Below are 22,423 nucleotides of genomic sequence, written 5' to 3' on the forward strand. Positions count from 1 at the left end.
TCTTCCTCTAAGCAAGCCTCTCTTCCTCTAAGCAAGCCTCTCTTCCTCTAAAAGCAAGCAAGCCTCTCTTCCTCTAAAAGCGAGCAAGCCTCTCTTCCTCTAAAAGCAAGCAAGCCTCTCTTCCTCTAAGCAAGCCTCTCTTCCTCTAAAAGTGAGCAAGCCTCTCTTCCTCTAAGTAAGCCTCTCTTCCTCTAAAAGTGAGCAAGCCTCTCTTCCTCTAAGCAAGCCTCTCTTCCTCTAAAAGTGAGCAAGCCTCTCTTCTTCTAAGCAAGCCTCTCTTCCTCTAAAAGTGAGCAAGCCTCTTTTCCTCTAAGCAAGCCTCTCTACCTCTAAAAGCAAGCAAGCCTCTCTTCCTCTAAAATCGAGCAAGCCTCTCTTCCTCTAAGCAAGCCTCTCTTCCTCTAAAAGCAAGCAAGCCTCTCTTCCTCTAAGCAAGCCTCTCTTCCTCTAAAAGTGAGCAAGCCTCTTTTCCTCTAAGCAAGCCTCTCTACCTCTAAAAGCAAGCAAGCCTCTCTTCCTCTAAAATCGAGCAAGCCTCTCTTCCTCTAAGCAAGCCTCTCTTCCTCTGTAAACTAGCAAGCAAGCAAGAAAGAAAGCAGCCCAAAATTGAAGTAGTTCATTCCCAGTCCGCCTCCGATTCTTCCCCGCGGTCTCTTTGCTGCAGGCGGCAACATGCCCAATGTTCTAAAGAAATCCAGTAGAAGGTGTCATAGAGCCAAGGAGGTGCTGGCAAATTTCAGGGCCTATATTCAAGTGAAGAAGAAAACCAATAGTAACCTAGAACTTTCTTCCCTACAGATTTTAATTTGAGCTCATTTTGAGATACTGCATTACTCACTAGTATAGAAAGGCAGAAGTTTAGGGCCACATTCTGTTGCAGGGGTGCAGCCCTGGGGGACAGCTCCAAAACTGGGCAAAGGCTAAGCCCCAGGAGCAAAAAAGACCCGACTGACTGCTGCCAGCAGATGCTGAACCCACATTCAATTAACTGTCAGTCCCTGCTAGTCAATTAGGTGATTGGAGAATTTGCCAGAATGAAAGTGAAGACGAAGAGGACATGATCCTGGGTCTCGAGGTGTTTTGTGACTTTCCAGACCCAGTGCCAGTATCCCCAGACACAAGAGGACGTAGACCAACACACTGGACGTCTCAAGGAATGCAGGTGAGAAACTGCCCGCAGTACCCACATCACGGAATACCAGGAACAGCTCCGGAGAGTCCTGTGCCCAGTTCAGGGACACAAAAGACTTCTTCAGAAAAAATTGGCACATAACTGGAGATTGGTTTAAAAGGAAGAAATTCTAGGATTACAAAGAGCTTAAAACACAGAGATGAATTTATTTATGATGAAAAATAATTTTGACAGAAAATTAGGAACTTTCCATTTCTTGCAGATATCAGGGAAAGGAGGTGAGGCCTGAACTAAGAGCAGAGAATCGGGGCCAGGCGGAGAGGGAGGCGCAGAGAGCTCACTGAGCACAGGTGTGGCCGCAGGAGAGCTTGACGTGACTTCAGAAGGTGGGGCTGACCTGGCTGGGGGAGGGCAGGTGTGGTGAGGATTTGGCGGATTGCTTGGTGCCCTCATTGGAGTTGGCATTTTATCAGCTGAGCCTATCAAACTGATCACCTCCTGCCCTGGATGGTTCTCATGCTCTATAAAACACTGACAGTGTGTGAAACCCCGTCAGTTTAGAACTCTCATTTCAGTGAGAAATGCAAGTTAAGGCTTACATTCAGTCCAAGGTCAATGATTCCGACGGCCCCTGACAGAGACAGGAGCCTGGGTATGTTCTGTGCTTTCCACAAGCCATGGGGCTGATCTTCTGTCCCTCAGTATTAACCCTGGTCACACATGTGTCATGTCCAGAATAAAGTATCAGCACAGACGTCAGGCCTGAGCCTGGAGAATTGCAAACTGAGACATCTCCCTGTCTCTGCCTCGCTCTTCTCATATCCCAGGCTGTTGGGGCCTTTAAGCTGCTCCTCTGGAAAATGCCAGAAAAATCTCAATGGTGGAACACCCTTCCAAACACCCAACCTGTACTTCTTAAAACAGCAAGGCCATCCAAACTAAAGAAAAGTAAGAGAAACTGTCTCAGTTAATAAAAGTCTGAAAAGACATAACTAATAGATATGATGATGTAACATTGTATCCTATATAGTATCTTGGTACAGAAGGAGACATTAGGTAAAAATTAGGACTGGAAAAAAGTCTGGACTCCACTGCATGCTAAGGTTTCCACATTAAATCACATGTAAGTGCCACACAAATAAATTAATAAAAAGGGTTACTGGAGCAGGGTATATCAGAGCTCCCTGTACTGTCCTGGCAAATTCACATTAAATCTTAAATTGTTTAAGATATTTTAAAAATATTTCCAAGTGAGGGAGAAGACGAAATTTCAGGAATGATGGAGTGAGGTGTTCAATACAGAGGCAGAACGTGCAGGGTCCTGGGTCCGATCCTCAGCCCCTGGGCAGGGGGAGATGAAATGAGGACCTTGGTTTCCACTCCAAAATGATAAAACTGCAAAATTAGCTAAACAACCATAAACCAAAAGTCAAAAAGGGACCAGTAGTGTCCAGCTTCTGAAGGTCTTACTCATCTCTCGTTGTATTTAGTTGAGGTGAAGCTCAGATAAGAGAAGATCTTCACAGACACAGCTGGGTCCAGCCGCATGTGAGTGTGTGTTAGTGTGTGAGTATGCATGTGTGTGCATATGTGTGAGTGTGTGTATCAGTGAGTGCATGTGTGTGTCAGTGGGTATGTGTGTGAGTGTGTGAGCATGTGTGTGTGAGGGTCTGTGATCATGTGCATCAGTGAGTGTGTATGTGAGTGTGGGCATGTGCATGCATATGAGTGAGTGTGAGGGTGTGAGTGTGTGAGTGTGTGAGCCAGTGCATGTTTTTAAGTGTGTGTGTGTGTGTGTGTGAGTGTGGACATGTGAGTGAGTGTGTGAGCATGTGTGAGTGTGCCCGTGCATATTTGTAGGTGTGTGGGTGTGTGGGTGTGAGCATGTGTGAGTGCGAGTCTGTGTAGAACCTTAGGGAGCCCGTTGGCCACGAATGGGTGAGAGCAGGAGGACCACAGGGGAGCTGGTCTGACGGCAGAACTGGAAGATGGGGAGCGGGCGGTCACTACTTCCCCCAGCCAGAGCTGCATCTCCTCAGGAAAGATGTTGTTTCAAGACCGTGTCACATCACCAGGTGGCCCGGACCCTTCCTTACAAGCACAACCTCACACAAGCCCCAATCAGCCTGGCAACCAACCTTCGACCCTCAGGGAGCACGTTTGCTGAGGGCTGGTGGTCACGGCGGAGGCAAAACAGGAACGCGACCTCCTTAAAATCTACTGAGCGCCAACACCTGTCCCTGGGGCACCCCCAAGCAGTGCTGCCAGTCACAGTCGAAGGTGAACCCGCCAGCTCTCTGGAGAGGCCTCTGCGGGCAGGAGGAGCGCCCCGTCTTTCTCTCCGAGAGGACCCTCGCTGTCCCCTGGGAGTGGCCCTCTTTCTGTTCCCTGTCCCTGCTAAGAAACGCGCGCCCCGCCCGTTGCTCTGAAGATCAGCGGAGGGACAGAGCGTGGTCCTCTTCTGGGTGTACCCGGGGGGTTTCCAGGGGCGGCTGGCAGGCCGCACAGCAAATGAGGAGGAGACCCAGGCTCTGGGCGGCTCCATCGCCCTGGACGTGGAGTCCGCTTCTCCAGCTCTCCGCAGGGACTCAGCGGGCGGCCTGGGGAGCGCCAGGACTCCGGCCGGACTGGCTTTGATTTTGGGGTACGCTTTTTCTATCTTAGGAGCTTGCTAAAATCTCTACATTTTTCCTGATTTTTCTGGTCACCACTCCAGGATTTTCTACAGAGGCCGTCCTGTCGTCTGTGACACAGACTGTTTTATTTCTTCCTTCCCGACGCGAAGACCTTTCTTTTCATTTATTATTGTATTATCTAGTTCTTCCAGTAGGATTTTAAATAGGACTCAAGAGTAAGGACATGATTGCTTCTTCCTGGTCTTAGGGGAAATATCCACTGTCTCATCACTAAAGCAAGATACTAGATGTTTTTTTTTTTTTTTTTTTTTTTTTTTTTTTTTTTTTTTTTAATAGATGGTCTTTATCAAATTGAAGAGTTGCCCTGTGTTCCTAGTTGGCCAAGATATTTATCATAAATGACAATTAAATTTTATCAAACATGTATACATTTAATGATATCATTATGTAATTTTCTTCTTTTGTTTGTTCCTATCATGGATTTAAGTAATTGATTTTTTAAAGTGAAGTCAGATTTGCATATCTGAAATAAATTTTACTTTTTTGTGGTATATAATTTTTAAGTATACTATTGGACTTAATTTGCTTATATTTTGTTGAAGATTTCTAAGTTCATAATTGATGCTGACTATAATTTTATTTTCATAATTCCTTTGTCTGATTTTGGTATTTGGTATTAGTTTGGTAACTCAGAATGAATAAGAAGTTTCCTTCCATGTTTATATGGGATTGAAAATATTTAGTGCCATTTCTTTGGTAAATATTTTGTAAAATTCACAAATGAGTCCATCTGGGTTTAGTGCTCTTTTGTAGACAGCAACTAATTTTTAATTCAGTATCATAAAAATGCATAGGCCTATTCATACTATCTTTGTTTTCAGTGTGAATTTTGAGGGTTCAGGTCTTTCAAGAAATTGATTCATTTCCTCTAGTTTATCCAATTGTGGGCACAGAGTTCTTTGTATTTTTCCTTTATTGACCTCTTAATGTTCATGGGGTCAGTAGTGATGACCCCTTTTCATTTCTGATATTAATTTGCACCTTCACTTTTTTATTTGGTTGGTCTGACTGAACTTTACTGAGCTTTTCAAAGCACAAGGTTTTGGTTCTCTTTATTTTCTCAATTTTTTTCTGATTTTCAATTTTGTTGATTTCTGTTGTGATTCTTGTTTCACTTTTTCTCCTGCTTGCTAATTTAGTCCTATGTTGCTCTTCTTTACCTAGTTTTCTAATGCTATTTCTCTTGTACCACATTGCACTCAATGCTACAAGTTACCCAATAACTACTGCTTCTGCTACATTTCATAATTTTGATGTTGTATTTTCCTTTCATTTATCTCAAAATTGTTTTATGGTTTCACCTGCATCTAGAAGCATCTTATTTAATCTCCAAGTAGTTGAATTTTTCAGCTATCATCCTGTTGTGGATTTTTAGGTTAATTCCATTGTGATCCAAGAGCAGACTCTGTATAACTCCCATTGTTCTTTTGGATTTGATAAGGTTGCTTATGACCCAGAATGTGGTCTTTCTTGGTAAATGCTCCACGTGAGCTTCAGACAAATATGTATTTTGCTATTATTGGATGAAGTACTCCACAAATATCACTTGATTGCTAGTGTTGTTTAGTTCGATCACATCCTTATTTTCTCTCTGCTAGATATTTCAATTACTAACAGAAATTACAAATCTTAATTATAATAGTTGATTTCCTAATTCACCTTGAAATTCTATCATTTTTGCCTTGCCATTTTTGAGCTTGCTAAATTCACTTCATTTTTCTGATTTTAGGTTTACACACGATTTTAGGTTTTCCTGATTTTAGGTTTTCCTGTCTTTAGGTTTACACAATCTTGATGCCACCTCTCTCTCTCTCTCTCTCTCTCTCTCTCTCTCTCTCTCTCTCTCTCTCTCTCTCTCGGACTTATTTTACTGAATAAGTTCTCCAGTGGAAGGTGAGAGGAACGTGGTGGGAATGGATGTAACTGTCTTGCGTAAGCCCATTCTGGCCCGTGTCAGGTCCACTTGTGGTCTGCATTGGGGGTTATTTTTGTTTTCAGAAGAACTTTTTCCTATATTTCTTGCTTTCCTATATTTGGTTCTCTGCTGGTACCAAATTGGCTTAGTCTTGTTTGTATTAAAATGTCTTTAGTTTTCCTTCCTTGGATGCTATTCTTTTCAATACCTGATGTCTTCTATGAGAAACTCCTTTTGCTTTCTCTCGTTAAAGATATCATTTTATTATCTTGGTGTCTGTTGCTTAATATGAACATCATCTTTTAATGTTGTTTCCTCCAGTAACATGATGGTTTTCTCCTCCCCCCACCCCCCAGTTTCTTTTGAGATTCCTATTCATTTTAAATGGTGTGGAATAAGTTATCACAAACCTCGTGACTTAAAACAGCATACATGTTGTTCCAAAGGTTCTGGGGACCTTGGTCAGGTGGCCATGTGGACAGGTCAGGGCCTTGGGGCTTCCATGGCCTTGGATCAGGGTGCCAGCTGGAGCCAGCAGCTTTCTCGGGCTCCGTCTTCCAAACGCACGAGGCCATTTCCAGAATTCCTTCCCTCTGTCGCACGAGGGAGGCGCCTTACGGCCCAGGGCTTTCTGCTGTGTTTCTCACAAGCTCTGGACTGGGAGCCGCTCAGTGTCCCGGCTGCTCACCGTCCTTGATGTGAGAGTCTCTTCGCACTCCAGCCAGCAACTGGGGACTCCCCATCTGCTGTGTCTCCTTCCCCATCACATCCCTGGCCAGCCCTTCTGTGACATGCTAGAGAAAACTCCTTGCTTTAACAGGATTGCGTGATGAGCTGGGCCCACCCACATACTCCCCCTGTCTCGGGTCACCTATTAGGGAACTTAATTGTATCTGCAAAGCTTCTCCACAGCTGTACTTAGCTTGGTGCTTAACTGAATAAATAGGAAAAGGTGTGTATCCACCGGTGGCTAGGAGCCCTGGGCGGGCATCCTGGGATTCTGCTCACTGTGAGATTTCTGTCTTTATCTTTATTTTTCAGGAGTTACAGCTGGGGTGACCCTAGATGTGGTTTACTTTGCATTTGCACTGGTTGCAATTCACTGAGCTGCTTGAATTATGGGTTTATGTCTTTTATCAATTTTGGAAAATAATCACTCACTAACTCTCTCAATATTGCTCCTCCCCCATTTCTTCTCTCCTCCAGTCAAACATGTATTAGATCATTGGACATTGATCTCATTTCTTCCTTGTTTTTAAAACCTATTTAGTTGTAGATGGACACAGTGCCTTTATTTTATTTGCTTATTTATATGCAGTGTCGAGACTCGAACCCAATGCCTCACATGTGCTCGGCACGTGCTCCAACCCTGAGCCACTTATCTCATTTCTAAGGCTTTCTCACCTGGGAAATCACTTTGTCTTTCTAGGATTCAACTGGGGTACTTTCCTGTGACCTGTGTTTCCTGGCTTCACATCCATGCTTTTCCTTTTTTGTGAGTGTACCCATGAGTCCTTAATTTCAATTTGATTTTTAAACATCAGAATGGATGCTTGTTTTATTAACTTTCACTTCATATGGTGAGTTCACCAGTGCTGTATACTTGGCTCAGTTTTCTCCAAATTCTTTAATATATTTTAAATAATTATTTTAACATATTTTTGCTCTTATCAGTTCCAATATCTGAGTTGTGTGTGGGTCTGCTTCTGGTTTAGTGTGTGTGTGTGTGTGTGTGTGTATACATACTAGGCACTGTGTTTAAAAGAATCTTATAAATTAATTTTTTTTTTTTTTTTTTTTTTTTAACAAAGAAACAGCACATCCTTACCCCTGTTTTGCAGCTACAGCAAGTGGATGATCGCTCTAAGCTGAGCAGGTACCTCTGGGTGTGGCCAGGTGGCATCGCTGAGGACTTCCTTGCACATCTGGTTTCTAAAGCTGAGCCGTCTCGCACTCTCTCCCAGCAGGAGCCTGGTGGGCAAACCCTGGGAGTGTGAACTCTTCTGTGCTGTTCAGCCTGGCTGGCCGCCACCCTCCCTAGCACGCCACGCAAGAGGCAGCCCTGCACTCCCCGCCTCCAGAGCCTTTATCACACAGCTCCCTGTTTCCTGAAGTCAAGCCCTTCCTAGTCACATAACTATCAGCTTCAGAAGGCAGAAGGAAAGGTGTTTTTTGTTTTTTGGGTTTTTTTTCCTCTTTCCTGATGATATATTCTATCCTTGAAACATGGGGAGGGGAAGGTCTAGATGCCTGGATGGGAGGAAAGACAGGGCCAGTGAAGCTCCTGGAAGTCCCGCCTGTGCGGGGAAGACAGGGCAGGAAGAGCACGTGAAAGCTGGCTGATATTTCAGACTGGGTTGGCTTTCCATTGCGCACACGCCGGATGACTCGTCGTCGGCTTGTTTTCAGCCTCCGAATCCTCTTATCCCTTTTTATCCATGTAGCTCTTTTCAGAAGGGTGACCTTTCTTCCTGGCAGTCTGTGTTCAGATAGATGATAAAGAAGTGTTGCAAGAAGAAATTATGGCAGGGGTAACATGGAGTGACCAAGGGCAACAGCCGCAGCTTCTGCTGAAAACGGAGTGGAGGAACCAGGAGGAGCCTCCAGCCTGGTCCAGGAGGAAACCTGCAAAAGTGGCCTTCGGAGGATGGGAACTAGAAAGACAGAGGAAGGGTATGGGTGGGAAGGACAGCAGAGTGAAACAGGTTATTACCTCCTGCGCCAGTGTGACTGCATGACCCAGGTGATCCTGCAACATGTACGATCGGAAAAATGAGAGACTACACTCCCTGTATGTAGCTCTATCAAAGTGTGTGAATGCATTCTACTGTCGTGGACAACTAATCAGAACAAATAAGATTGTTTAAAATGCCTGGTTTTACTCACATTTGTGTCCTTTTTTGCCTAATACTGAACTTAGAATATTGAAGGATGTGATAAATACTTGCTTAATGAATACATACTTTCCACATGATTATATAACTATGCAGATCAAAAAACTTTCAAGCTTAAGTAAAATGAACACTGCATAAATATTTCTTGACTGGGTGAATTAATCTTGAAATTTGGACAAGAGCATCAGTTTCCACTCATTGTGTCTAAAGCTCAACGGATCACAGTGGATTTTCATTTTCTTAGTAATCTGTTCCCTAGACGTAAGCCTTGGGGTTGATGAATTGTGACCTAACTGGTTATGCTTTGTTTTTAACTTGCTGTCATTAATCTTTGCAAAATGATTATCAGAAAAATGGGCTTCCTGTTTCTTCTTGTGCTCTGCTGAGGACCCCAGTGAAGCGTGTTAGCTGACGTCACAGGGGAAAGAGCTTCTGCTGGCTGCTGGCTGCTGGCATCTGGTGTGGTTGGCGTGGATGCATAGCTGAGTGGACGTACTGTGAATTCAGGTTCAGGAAGGACAGTTGCAGAACCAGTCGCCGTGGTCACCGTGGATCTTGGAACTGAGTGCTCGTCCTCTTGCTACAATGTCCATTCTACTGGAGAGAGTTTACTGTCTACCTTTGTCCTGCTCTTCAGCACTCAGTATATGTGGGGTGACATAACATTGTCACCACTCAAGCTGGTGCTACAGGTGCAAGACTGTGTGCCTCGGATTGTCCTGTCTCTCTTTGCTCATTATATTTACACACCCATGCCAGAAAACACTGAAGAACCCTGGAAAGTAGGGATCATGGATGCTATCATAAATGATTTCACTTACGGCCATTTTCTTCCTGGGGAATTGGGATGCCTTATCTTAAGTATAAATGAATTTTTGTTAAAGTTGCATTTTAAAAGAGACTGGTTTTCTTTAAGAATAAATCAACCATTAATATGTTTAATTAATCACTAATATGTTTATTTGAATCTATATGAAATAAAGGAAGACAAAATTTTTAAGAATCTGTATCTAAAGATTATGACCATATATCATAAGAATTATAGAAATGATATTGTCTGAAAGGAAATTTTGAGAAACTGTTAAATAGTTTGAGGTATTTGACCTTTTGGATATAACCTATTCTCACATGTTCTCCTGAAGCTTACATGTGCATACATGAATTATGTACATTTGGATGCACATTTAGTGCTTTTATTATTTTAATGTTTTTCTTTTTCTAAGTAGTTCCCAAACTTTCTGGTTTCAGAAATGCTTTATATTCTGTGAGTTACCGAGGACCTAAAAGAGCTTCTTTGTGTGGGCTACATTTGTCAATATGAACGCATTAGAAATTAGCCTCATTAGAATTAATTCACTTGAAGGTAATGTGATGAACCCATAAGTTAACCTAAGCAATATAGTTTTATTAAAATAAAATGTACTTTTTGAATAGGAAAAACTTTAAGACAGTGACCTCCTTTCAGATTTTTTAACGTGTCTCTTCCTGGAAGGCTGCTGGGTTCTCCTGTCTGCCTCTGCAGCTGGTCTGTGGGGAGAGTCCACGCCCTGGAACTTCAGGAACATCCCGGCTGTGCTCATGAGGAAATTAGATGTTCCTAAGAGGTGGGCAGCGTGGCGGTATGACAAGTGCCCTCTGACCGTGCCTGAGACCCTCGAGGGCTGGGAGACCACACTCTGAGACCTGCCGCTGCCCTTCCCACCTCCAGCAGCCAGTTGCTAGATTTCAGATGATGTGTGTGCAGTGTCAGAGAAGTCCACTCCACACCGAGACACCACACCAGGATACGCTGCCATCTGGGGACTTGCAGGATAGCGACAGTAGGAAGCTGTAGGGAGAAGACAGCGACGGAGAATAGATGCCCAGAGAGGAGAGCAGAGTGGCACAGGAGGACAGGCTGCCTCCGGGCTGCCGGGAGAGACCACAGAGCCCTCCACCTCCCTTCCTGGGCATCTCCTTCTGGAAGTTCAAAGTTACTGAGCCATCCTGGACACGGTTTGCTCATTTCTGTTAATTTCAAGGGTCTCACTTTGTTCACTGGACAATAGGAGAGAAAGTCACCTACAGAGAGACTGCTCCTGCATCTTTAGTCTGTAAAGTGACCAATACTTATTTCCTGGTCAATACACACATTTTCTGAAAACATGTAGAATTTGACCCTTTCTTTGACAAATGCAAAATAGGATGATGTGGCACATCTAAATTAACAGCGATTCCATGTGCTCATCTACACACATGCGTGTGTTGGAAATGAAATATGGAGAGGTCCGAACATGGTCATGGTAGTGGTCGATCAGCTTGCACTTGTTCAAGGGCGAGCCGTCTGTTACCGTCCTGACTCAATAACTCGAGCAACTCCCAGGAGAAATCAAATGTAACACATGTCAGATAAACAGCCATCACAGTTCTTGATACAATAGCATGGAGAAAATTAATACTCTGAAGTAACACCTTCAATATAGACAGGGTAAGAGAGGGGGGAAAGCCGAGCTTTGACACCAGTTAGACCTTGATTTTACTTTTATTAGATATGTTTAGACATACATGATAGCAGAGGGTATTTTGACATATTACACATACGTGGAGCACAACATGGGACCCGGTTCTTGGACTTATAGGTGACGTGGAGTTACACTGGTCATGTGTTCATCTGTGACCACAGGAAGTGATGTCCCGTTCATTCTGCTCCTTCTTATTCCCATCTCCCCTCCCTTCCCTTCACTTCCCTTTGTCTAATCCAATGAACTGCTATTTTTCCCTCCCCGCTCCTTATTGTGCGTTAGCAGCCCCATATCAGAGAGAACAGTCAACCTTTGGTTTTTTGGATTTAGCTTATTTCAGTTAGCATGATATTCTCCAGCTTCATCCATTTACCCACAAATGCTATAATTTTATTCTTCTCTATGGCTGAGTAATATTCCATTGTGCATATGTACCACATTTTCTTTATCCATTCATCTGTGAAGGACACCTGGACTTGTTCCATATCTTAGCTATGAGCATTGATGTGGCTGCTTCACTGTAGGATGCTGATTTTAAGTCCTTTGGGTATAAACCGAGGAGTAGTATAGCTGGGTCAAATGGTGGTTAGATTCCAAGTTTTCTGAGGAATCTCCATACTGCTTTCCATAATGGTTGCACCAATTTGCAGTCCCACAAGCAATGTATGAGTGTGCCTTTTCCCCACATCCTTGCCAACATTTGTTGTTACTTGTACACTTGATAATCGCCATTCTGACCGGAGTGAGATGAAATCTCAGAATAGTTTTAATTTGCATTTCTCTAATTACTAGACATGTTGAACATTTTTTCATATATATACTGGCCATTTGTATTTCTTCTGTGAAGTACCTGTTCAGTTCCTTTGCTCATTTATTGATTGGGTTATTTGTTTTATTTGGTGTTAAGTAAACCAGTTAGATCTTGATAATGTACTTAATCTTTTTGTGGCTCAGTGTCTTCAATGGCAAAATGAGGAAGCCAATGCATATATTGCACGGTTGCCATGAAACAGGAGGGCATGTGCTGCCAAACGTCACTCGACAATGTCGAGAGGCCGCTGGTAATTTCTTAGTGGAAAGGTGATCAGCACCTGCTCCGTGAAGGGACTGTGAAGGTCGAGGTTAACTTTAAAATGGCACATTTACGAGATGGCGAGCATGCTTGCAGAGACCCATAAGTCTTTGTTTTGCAGCCGTTTTATTGTGATTTTTCTGAGTGTATTTTTTAGTTTATCCTTTGATCTTTAGCAAGCTTCTTGGGTCTTTGAATATTTATTTTAGCAAATCTGGTAAGTTTTCAGTCCTTATTTCATGAAGTATATTTTCTGTACCATTCTCTCCCATCTCTCCCCTCTCTCTTTTTGGCAATAACAAATGCCAGGCCTTTTGGTGTTGCCCCATGAGTCCCTAGCTGTTGTCAGATGAGGGTCGGCCTCTCGGGAAGGGAGTGAGTGGGACGGTGCCCCTTAACTCAGACACCGGGAGCAGGTTCTGTGACGCAGACTCAATTTATTCAGGAAGTGCAGTGGTTTATATATGGAGTGAGAACCAATCATCTTAATGCGACAGCCAGGCCACTGCTCAGGTTACAGGCTCACAATACCATACTACAGGGAAGAGCAGACTTCTACTGGGGACCAGGAAGGCCAAGAGGCACCGGGTCATCACAGAGTGTGCTCATGTGACATGAAGGGAGCCCAGTGTTCTGTGCTCAAGCCCAGTCCTCACCGTGGATCCATGCCTGGTACACCCAGGATTCTCCTCACCTAGCTACCCTAGCCACACTCCATTTTACTTCAATGAGCATTTTATGCTTTTTCAGATGATATAATTTCTTTTGCTCTGTCTTCAAGTTTTGTCTTCTCTCTGTCATTTTCGGTTTGCGTTTATTGAATGCACTTGTCAGTGAATTTGTTTATTTTAGATAGTACATTTTTTTTCGAGTTCTAAAGTTTTCACTTTTGGTTTTATTTTTTTTAACACCTTTAAATTCTTTCTTTAGAATAGCTGCTATTTCATTCATCTCCGAGAGTCCATCTCTACCTCATGGAGGGTGATTGTAAGAGTGATTCAAAAGTCTTTCGAGGTTTGCATCTGTTGACTGTGGTCTCATTTGCTTCTTTGTTTTATGTAAAGTAATTGTAAGTAGCATCTGCTTTGTACATTACAGTCCCCATATGAGGAAAGAGCATCCTGCCCTTGACTTTGAGTCGGGCTTACTTCTCTCAGCATGATAGTCCCCATTTCCATCCATTTACCAGCAAAGGACATAATTTCATCTTTCTTCATGACGGAGTAAAATTCCATGGTGTATATAAGCCACGTTTTTCTTTTCTGTTCATCTGTTGACAGGTATCTGAGCTGGTTCCATAACTTGGCTATGGTGAACTGAGCTGCTATAAACACAGATGTGCCTGTATCACTGCACTATGCTGAGTTTAGTTCTCGGATAAATTTCAAGGAGTGGTACAGTTAGGTGACATGGTGTATGCTGTCCTAGTTTTTGAGGAATTTCCATCTTTTCCAGAGTGGTTGCACAATGTATGTGTGTACCTTTGTCCCCACGTTGTTATCAGCATTTATTAATGTATTCTTGATGGTTGCCTTTTTGACTAGAGTGAGATGAAGTCTCAGTACAATTTTGATTTGCATTTCCCTGAGTGCTAGGAATGTTGAAGTTTTTTTTTTTTTTAAATATATTTGTGAGTCATTGTGTTTCTTCTTTTGAGAAATATTTGTTTAGTTCTTTTGCCCATTAATTGATTGAGTTATTCAATTTTGGTGTTAAGTTTTCTGAGCTCTTTGTATACTCTGGATATTATTTTCCTGTCATAGGAGAGACTTGCAAAGATTTTGTCCCATTCTGTAATCTCTCTCTTCATGCTCTTATTTCCTTTGCTGTGCAGAAGACTTTTAATTCGATGTCATTCCACTTTCTGGTTTTTGGCTTTATTTCTTGAGCTTTTGGGTTCTTGTTAAGGAAGTTGGTGTCTGTGCCAATATGTTGACTTATTGACACTATGTCTTCTTCTAGCAGTCATAAATTTCTATTCTAATTCCTAAGCCACTGATCTACTTTGAGTTGAGTACTGGACAGGGAGAAAGGTAGGGATCTAGTTTCATCCTTCTACACATGTATACTCAGTTTTTCCAGCACTGTTTGCTTAAAAGGCCATCTTTTCTTCAACATATATTTTTGGCACCTCATTGAGTATCAGGTGACTGTGTCTATGTGGGTTTGTATCTGTGTCTTGTCTTCTGTTCCATTGGTCCTCATGTCTCTTTTGATGCTTTGTTACTATGCTCTGTAGTATAATTTCAGATCAGATATTCTGACCCCACAAATGTCATTGCTCTGGCTCAGTATTGCTTTGGCCACCTGGGGTCTTTTACTCTTCCACATGAATTTCAGGATTATTTTTTCTAGTTCTGTGAAGACTGTCATTGGTATTTCAATGGGTATTGCAGAGAATCTAGAGAATGCTTTTGGTAATGTGGCCATTTTGACAATATAATTCTGTGTGTCCAAGAACATGGGAGGTCTTTCCATCTTTCAGGGCCTTCTTCAATTTCTTTCTTCAGGGTTCTTTTCATTGTAGAGTTCTTTCACCTCCTGGGTGAGATTTACTTCTAAGTATTTTATTTTATTTTTCTGAGTATTGCAAATGGGATAGTTTTCCTAGTTTCTGTCTCAGCAGATTTGTTATTGGAGTATAGGAAAGCTATTGACCATTTTGTGCTGATTTTGTACCCTGTTACTTTACTGAACTTTGTCATCGGCACTAGATGTCTTCTGCTGGAGCTGAGTGGCCTTCTAGATGTAGGGTCCTGTCACCAGCAAGCAGAGTAATTCGACTTCTTCTTTTCCTTTTGGCAGCCCTCTGCCCTCCTTCTCCTGCTGATTACTCCATTAGAGTTTTAACAGCCATGTCGCGTGTAGGAGTGGCAAGGGCACACACCCTGGTCTCGTTCCTGATTTTGGAGAAAATGCTTTCAGTTTTCTTCTGTTCAATATGACATTGCCCTTGGGTTTGTCTTGTATACCCTTTTATTGTGTTGAGATAAGTTCCTTCTTTCCCTCATTTCTCTGATGTTTTTGACACAAATGGACGCTGGATTTTGTCAAAGGTGTTTTCTGCATCTACTGCAATAATCATGTGCTAATTTTCCTTAGCTCTACGTCTATGGTGAGTCACATTTAGTGATTTGCATACATTGAAACAACCTTGCTTCCCTGGGTTGGTTCCCACTTGGTCATGGTGTACAACCTTCTCACTGTGTTTTTGAATGTGTTTGCTAGTGTTTTGTTAAGGATTTTAGTATTGATGTTCATCAGGAATGTTGACATGTAGTGTCCTTCTCTTCATGTGTCTTTGATTTTTGTATGAGGATAGAACTGACTTCATAGAATGAATTTGGGAAGGTTCCTTTCCTTTCTTTCTTTCTTTCTTTCTTTCTTTCTTTCTTTCTTTCTTTCTTTCTTTCTTTATTTATTTATTTATTTTTTTAAAGGGTTGATTTTTTGTTTAGTTTTGTTTTTTACCTCTGAGGCACTGGGGATTCGAACCACGGCCCTTGTGCACGCTGGCGAGCGCTCTCCGACATGAGCTATTTTTTCAGCTCCTCCTTTCTATTTTATGAAATTATTTGAGGAAGATTGACATTAGCTCTATATAAAGGTCTGGTAAAACTCAGCTTAGAATCCATCTGGTCCTGGGCTTTCCTTTGTTGTAAGTCTTTTAATTGCTGCTTTGATGTGATTGTTTGATATTGATTTGTTTAGGCTTTCTATATTCTCATGGTTTAATTTAGGTAGGTTGTATGTGTTTAGAAATTTGTCAATATCTTCTAGATTTTATTAAATTTCAAAATAGTCCCCAAAGATTCTCCAGATTTCAGAAATGTTTGATTTTGTTGCTTTGCATTCTCTCTCTCTTTTGGTTAGTTTTACTAAGGTTTTTATTGATCTTATTTATCTTTTCTTGTTTATCTTTTTTATTGCATTGATCCTTTGTAATTTTTATCTTCGATTTTTTTTAATTTAGGCTGTGATTTTAATTATTTCCTCTCTTCTACTGATTTTGCATTCAGTTTGTTCTTGCTTTTCTAGGGTATTGAGGTATAACATTAAATTATTTATTTATTTCTCTGGGTTTTTAAAAATGTAGACACTCAATGATACAAACTTTCCTCTTAGAAATGCCTTTGTACTACCCTAGAGATTTTGATATACTATATCTCTGTTCTCATTTGTTTCTAAGAATTTTTAGATTTTTCTCCTGATTTCTCCTATGACCCATTTCTCATTCTAAAGCATATATTATTAAATCTTCATGTATTAAAATGCTGCCTGAATTTTATATTGTTATTGATTTCCAATTTAGAAATTCTATTATGATCTAATATGATGCAAGGAATTATCTCTTTTTTTTGTATTTTCTAAGACTTGCATTGTGTCCTAAAATATGGTCTGTTTTAGAGAAAGATGCATGTGCAGCTGAGAAGAAAATGGATTTCATTGTGGATGAATGAAATCTTCTATAGAGGTCTGTTAGGCCCATTTGAATAATAGTATTTGTTGTTGTTGTTCTTTTCTGAAGAAACTTTACTTAGTTTATGTCTGAAGATCTATTGGTGAGAGAGGTATGTATATTATTGTATCATACTCCACTTACATGGAGTAGGATTTGCTTTATACACATAGGTACACCGACATTTGGGTCATAAATATTTACAATCATTACTTCTTGTTGAGTGACTCCCTTAACCAGTATGCAGTGACCTGCTTGTATATTCTGGTTAATTTTGGACTGAGATCTACTTTCCCAGATAAGAAAGAAGAGACTCCTATGGACTTTTGGTCTCCATTTACATGGTATGTATTTTTCTGTCCTCTCACCTTCAACCTGTAGATGTTCTTGCCTGCAAGGTGAGTTTCTCGTAAACAACACAGGAATGGGTCTTGTTTGTTAATCCATTCTTCCAATCTCTGACTTTTGATGGGTGAGTTTAGACCATTTATACTGTGTTGTTATGTTACGGGAATCACACAGGAGGTGCAAATGGTACTCAAAGAGTGAGAGAAAACAAACTTTATTTTGCGCCAGTGGGCCCAGAGGAGATCAGCACTCCAAATTCCCCTCACTAGTTTTTCACAATATTTATAGGCTGTCTAGTGTCACAAATGTTCTAATCTAAAACAGTACATAATTGGGCACAAGGTTTCAAAAAAAACTGATATATGACTGTGTGCCTTGCAGGGGCGTTTACACTTCAAAGGGACGTGGTTAAGTCCCAGGAAAAGTCCTTTACATTCCAAAAGGAAGGAGTTAATGGTGCTAATTAGTTTTCCTGAAAAATTCCCACCTAATTAGAGGTGGGAGGGGAACTCTCTCCTCTCTCAGGCACACATTCTTACAGACAGCTTCCTTAGTGTACTTCATATCCAGGCCTGGGTCAGTTTCCCACTACAATTATATAGATGATTTTTATTCCCTTTCATTTTGATTTATTTCTAATATTTAACTCAGACTTAATTTTCCTTTGACTAGTGTTCAAGTGAGATTCATCCTTATGCTGGCTCTGATATTTATTTTTCCCTTCTTGTCAATAAAATATTGTTTCTCAAATCTGTTTTATAATACTGGCTTAGAGGTTATGATTTCTTATCAAGGAAGGTTTTTATTTCATCTTAAATTCTGGAGGATAGTTTTTCTGGATGTAGCAATCTTGGTTGGCAGCTGTTTTCTTTCAGGGGTTGGTATATATTATTCCAAGGCTTTTAGGGTCTGGGCTGAGCAATCAGAAGGAAATCTACCTCTTACCTCTAAACATAACCTGCTGTTTTTCTCTTGAAGCTTTTAAAATTCCATCCTTGTTAGGCATTATAATTATAATGTGCTTTAGAAATGATTTTTTAGTCTTATATCCCTAGGATTCTAAATGCTTCTTGCAGTTGCATTTCCATCTAATTCCTGAGGATTGGAATTTTTTTCTGAAATTATTTCATGGAAGAAAATTGTGCATTCCTTTCATTTGCATTTTGGTGCCTTCTTCTGTCAGTGACTGCTTGAGTTTGTCTCAGTTATCTCAGATTTCTTGAATATTGTTATGGTATCTTATCATCTTTTCTCTTTTGTCAACTTTACTTTCAAAATTATGTACTTTGTCTTTTCAGCCTGAGAATCTGTCTTCAATGTGGTATAATCTATTGGTGATTCTTTCACTTGAATTTTTAATATGATGTATTGAGTCTTTCATTTCCAGGATTTCTGTTTGGTTCTTTTTCAGAATCTCTACCTCTTTATTGAAATGATCTTTCACTCCTGTATTCTACGTTCATTCCTTCCATCTTTTATCTCACTGAACACGTGAGGTATGGACTTTCTGAATTCTTTGTCTAACATTTCCTCCACTGGGATTGGATCGATTTTCAAAGCATCGTGGGAGATCCGGGGCAGCTGGTTCCCTGGCTTTTTCATATTTTTTGGTAAATATGCCAATGTGCTGGATGATGATCTCTTCTACTTTTATGGAAGCAATTATTAGTTAGTGAGCTTCTTTCTCTTAAGTGGTGAATATTCAAATATCAATACTCCCAAAGTGTGCCCTCTGCTATGACCTGTATCCAGCACCACTTGAGACGAGATACTGCATCCGATTAACTGCAATCACTTTAGAACAAAGCCACATGCTAATAAACCCTAGGGGGAAAAACTTGAAGACTTCTTCACGATTCCTCTAGTCCAAGCGTAAAATTGTAGTAATGTTCTTCCATAGGTTAGAAATCAGTGGTTAAAGAGAGTGAAATTACTATTACGCTCTGTAGGGGTTGGGAAGGAGGGAAGAGAAGCAATGGGCCAAGAAGCAAAAGAAAGAGAAAAGAAAATGTACAAAGAAGTCATGGAAACTAAGATGAGACCAAGGAGAATGTGCGGTGTGTCTGAGCCGACACAGGGAATGCCGACGGGCCCAAGAGGGGCACCTGAGACCCGCAGGCAGGGGCAGGAAGGGTGCTCCATTCATCATTTAAAACGTTGGAAGCAAAGCAGCTGAGTGGGCTGAGGCCTGCAAGGTTGAATGGTAGAGGACCGTCTGGCAACTCTGTAAAGTCATAGCTGTGAGGTCAAGACTGACGTGAGAGATACTGACATTCCTTGCTGAGGTGGGCAGGTTTCCTGGAGTTCCCGATCTGGATTTCACCAGGATTTGGTCCTTTAGAAGATGCACACTTCTCCTCTAAGTTTTCCTGAGAGGTAGTGAGCACCCCAGCTCACCTCTGATATGACTCTGGTAGGCTCCTCTCGATTTTCGATGTGTCCAGGTGCTGCTGGCTTTCTGGAGGGTCAGAGGAGATGGTCCCTCATTGTGACTTAGGTTACTCAGGTTACTCCCTGTTAGAGGTGCTGTCTCGTGTGCCTTCCTGAAGCAAGAGGTGCTGGGGCACAGGAAGTACTTCCCTGGTTGATACAGTTTTCTTTCTTTTCTTCCTGACCTGGAAATTGAATCCACTAGCATCTGCCACTGAGCTACTGCCCCAGCCTTTTTAATTTTTTAATTTTTTTAGAATTTGGGACAGTCTTGCTGAGTTGCCGTTGCTGGCATCTGACTCGCCGGCCTCCTGCACCGCAGGCCTTACGGGCTTGCACTCGCAGGCCCTGCTCAGGGGTGCTGCGGTTTTCTCGCCAGATGGTGCTTGTTAGCGCAGAGGCCCAGGCCCCATGTCTGGAGGGTGCGCACCTGCTGGCTGTTTCTGTGGGGGGTGGAGGTGCAGGGCTCAGGGCTGTCACTGGCTGCTGGGGACGCTGAGCACCTGCTCCCGCTGCCAGCTTCTTTGTCATGGTGCTATCCCATTGCTGGGTGGCTGACTGCACCTGTGGGCCTGTGGGTGTGTTATGCCCAGCGGCTCGAGACCCCACAAAGACCATCAGAGACCACGATCAATGCAAGCAACAAAGAGTCATTTATTGGCAAGCTCGAGCCTGGTCCTCTGCGCACACAGTAACCCGGTGATGCTAAGAGGCCCCGAGCTTTTGTTCAATAGGCCTATTTATAATGAAAGGCGAAAAGTTTTACAGTGTTCTTTTTAATTGGCTGACATAAAATTATATATATGATGTTATTTTAAGTTCTGAGTCTCCGAGAGGAGTGTTATCATTATCTTTTAAGTTTGCCTTGGCACCGGCAAGGTCAGCTGCCTGGCCTTTACGGATAAGAGGTGAAGATTCTTTGCAGCTTTTATGAGGGGTTTGAGGGCAATTAGGGAAGAGGCTTTTGTTTACACAGGTGCGGGCTCTTTCTATCTTTACAGGTGCAGCACCCCCCGTGGGTCTGCAGCACAGACTCCTCCACCCCAGCTGCTGCTCTTGGGGGCTGGCTCATCCCTGTGCCTGGGGAGGGTGTCCGTTGTGTAAGGTGGGGAGGCTGCGTGGATCTCATTTCCTCTAGGAAGGCCAGCTGGCTGAGGGCTCCGCAGAACGACTGCCCTGCCCAGCACGGCTTTCAGCCCACATTCAGTCTAGACCGGGAGCTCTCGCTCGTTGTCTCTGCTGCTGTGCCATTTAACTTGGTTTGCTTTCCCTTTTAGCTACCGATAAGGACGTGACTTGTGGGCTGTTCCTCCCCCTCTTTCTCTGTTACCCCTCCGCATAGCCCGTCCTGCTCAGGGTTCTGGGCAAGGAATTCTGTCCTTATTTTCTGCCCCAGTAACCAGACTCCATGCCCCACGTCTCTAACCATCCAGGCTTGAGTTCTGCCTGGACTGTGTCCCTCACCTCCCAGCCGGCTCTGCTGCCCTGCGTCATGGCTGGACTGAGCCGGGTTCGAGGCCCCTGCCTGGCCCACTCGGCCCTCTTCTCCAGGACGATTCTCTCTATTTTCGTTTTATTTTGTATTGATAGGCTACATGGTTTGAAAGCACAGATCTTATGACATACGAAGAATTATTTTTCACAGTCACAAAGCTGGATGTTACAAAACCAATTTCAGATGAAAACATTGCGGTCGTTGACACGGCCTTTAGTGACGTTCTCTGTACTTGCCAGAAAGGAAGTCGGAAATCAGAGACCAGCGTGATTTTCCTTCATGGCGGTGCCTTTGTCTTGGGAAGGTGCAGTAAATGCATTTTGTTTATATGACCGTGGGTTGAACTTTATAAATGAATTTATCTTAAAACATATTGTGCATATATGTAAAATTGACTGACCATTTGTTTATGCAGTATTTGTTTGTGTGACTCTGTGGGTGCATTTTACAGACATATTGTGGATTATAACAATCATGGCTCATACACGCTTCATACACAGTTTGGCAAATGAAATAATAAAAACATTAGATGAGATTTGGGTTTTATAAAGTTTATTATCAAATAAACTTCCCTGGATAGCATGGAATGGTAAGTTCAAACGGTAACCTGGAAACTAAAGTTTCAAGTTAGCCAAGAACCTGACTTCACTTTCAGAAAAAACTCAAGTGAATCCAGTGTGTGTCAAATCAGAAATGGCGTGATTCGTAGTTGTGAGCGCACGTTCACGTTGCAGACTCCGGTGCGTCAATAATGCTGACTTACAATCCAACGCATGACTTGGCCACAGACAAATGGGAAGACAAAATAGGACGGAGGAATCAGCTCCTCTCTTAAAATCCATGTGCCCATCCAGTATGTGAAGACAATTCCAAGAAATGCAGTGGAGTGGCCGACACACACTCGCTTTCAGACCACAGATGCCTATCAGGAGGTCAGCGCACGGCACAGTCTGCAGGCCATTGAGCCGCGTGCTTAGAAGATGTCGGAAACAAACAACAAGATTCTTTCCTGAGAGGACCTGCAGCCTAACTCCTATATCCAGAAGTTTGGCTCCTTTATCTACTAACATTTCAAAATGTGAAAAAATGCTACTGCCTTCAGTTGGTGGCCGATTCTCGCTAGGCCTGCACACCCCGGGATGGGTGTGATGATCACAGGCTCCCAACTGCCCCCATCGGCCATCTAGGATGTGAATCCAGAGAGTCAGCCCCTTGCCTACCCCGCCCTGCACCCCGTCCATCTTGCATCTCCCTAAAGGGATCCGCGCCGCAGTGGCCACTGATTCACTTCTTTTTGATCATGACTTAGGCAAAGCCATGATTTAGCTTGTGGCGAAGGTCAGCCCTCTACTTGGCTTGGATCACGGTCTCTCCAGCCTCGTCCCCTTCAGCCTCCCCCCTCCAGATGTGCGCTTCGGTGGACTCTGGACCACGTGGCCCTCTCCACCCCGACCTCCCTGGACCCACGTCTCTGTCCACTG

The 22,423-nt window shown here is 42.6% G+C and overlaps 1 pseudogene across 1 annotated transcript in view; it reads left to right on the plus strand.

The window, feature by feature from the left end:
- The window catches only part of LOC306637698, a 72,172-nt pseudogene that overhangs the window by 41,926 nt on the left and 7,823 nt on the right, over positions 1-22,423 (plus strand). The window contains exon 3 of the transcript in view: positions 9,330-9,419. The product of the transcript in view is annotated as an uncharacterized misc_RNA (transcript). The remainder of the gene's footprint in view (positions 1-9,329; positions 9,420-22,423) is intronic.

This window comes from Sciurus vulgaris (genome assembly GCF_902686455.1).
Source record: "Sciurus vulgaris genome assembly, chromosome: 10".
NCBI classification, from domain to species: Eukaryota; Metazoa; Chordata; class Mammalia; order Rodentia; family Sciuridae; genus Sciurus; species Sciurus vulgaris.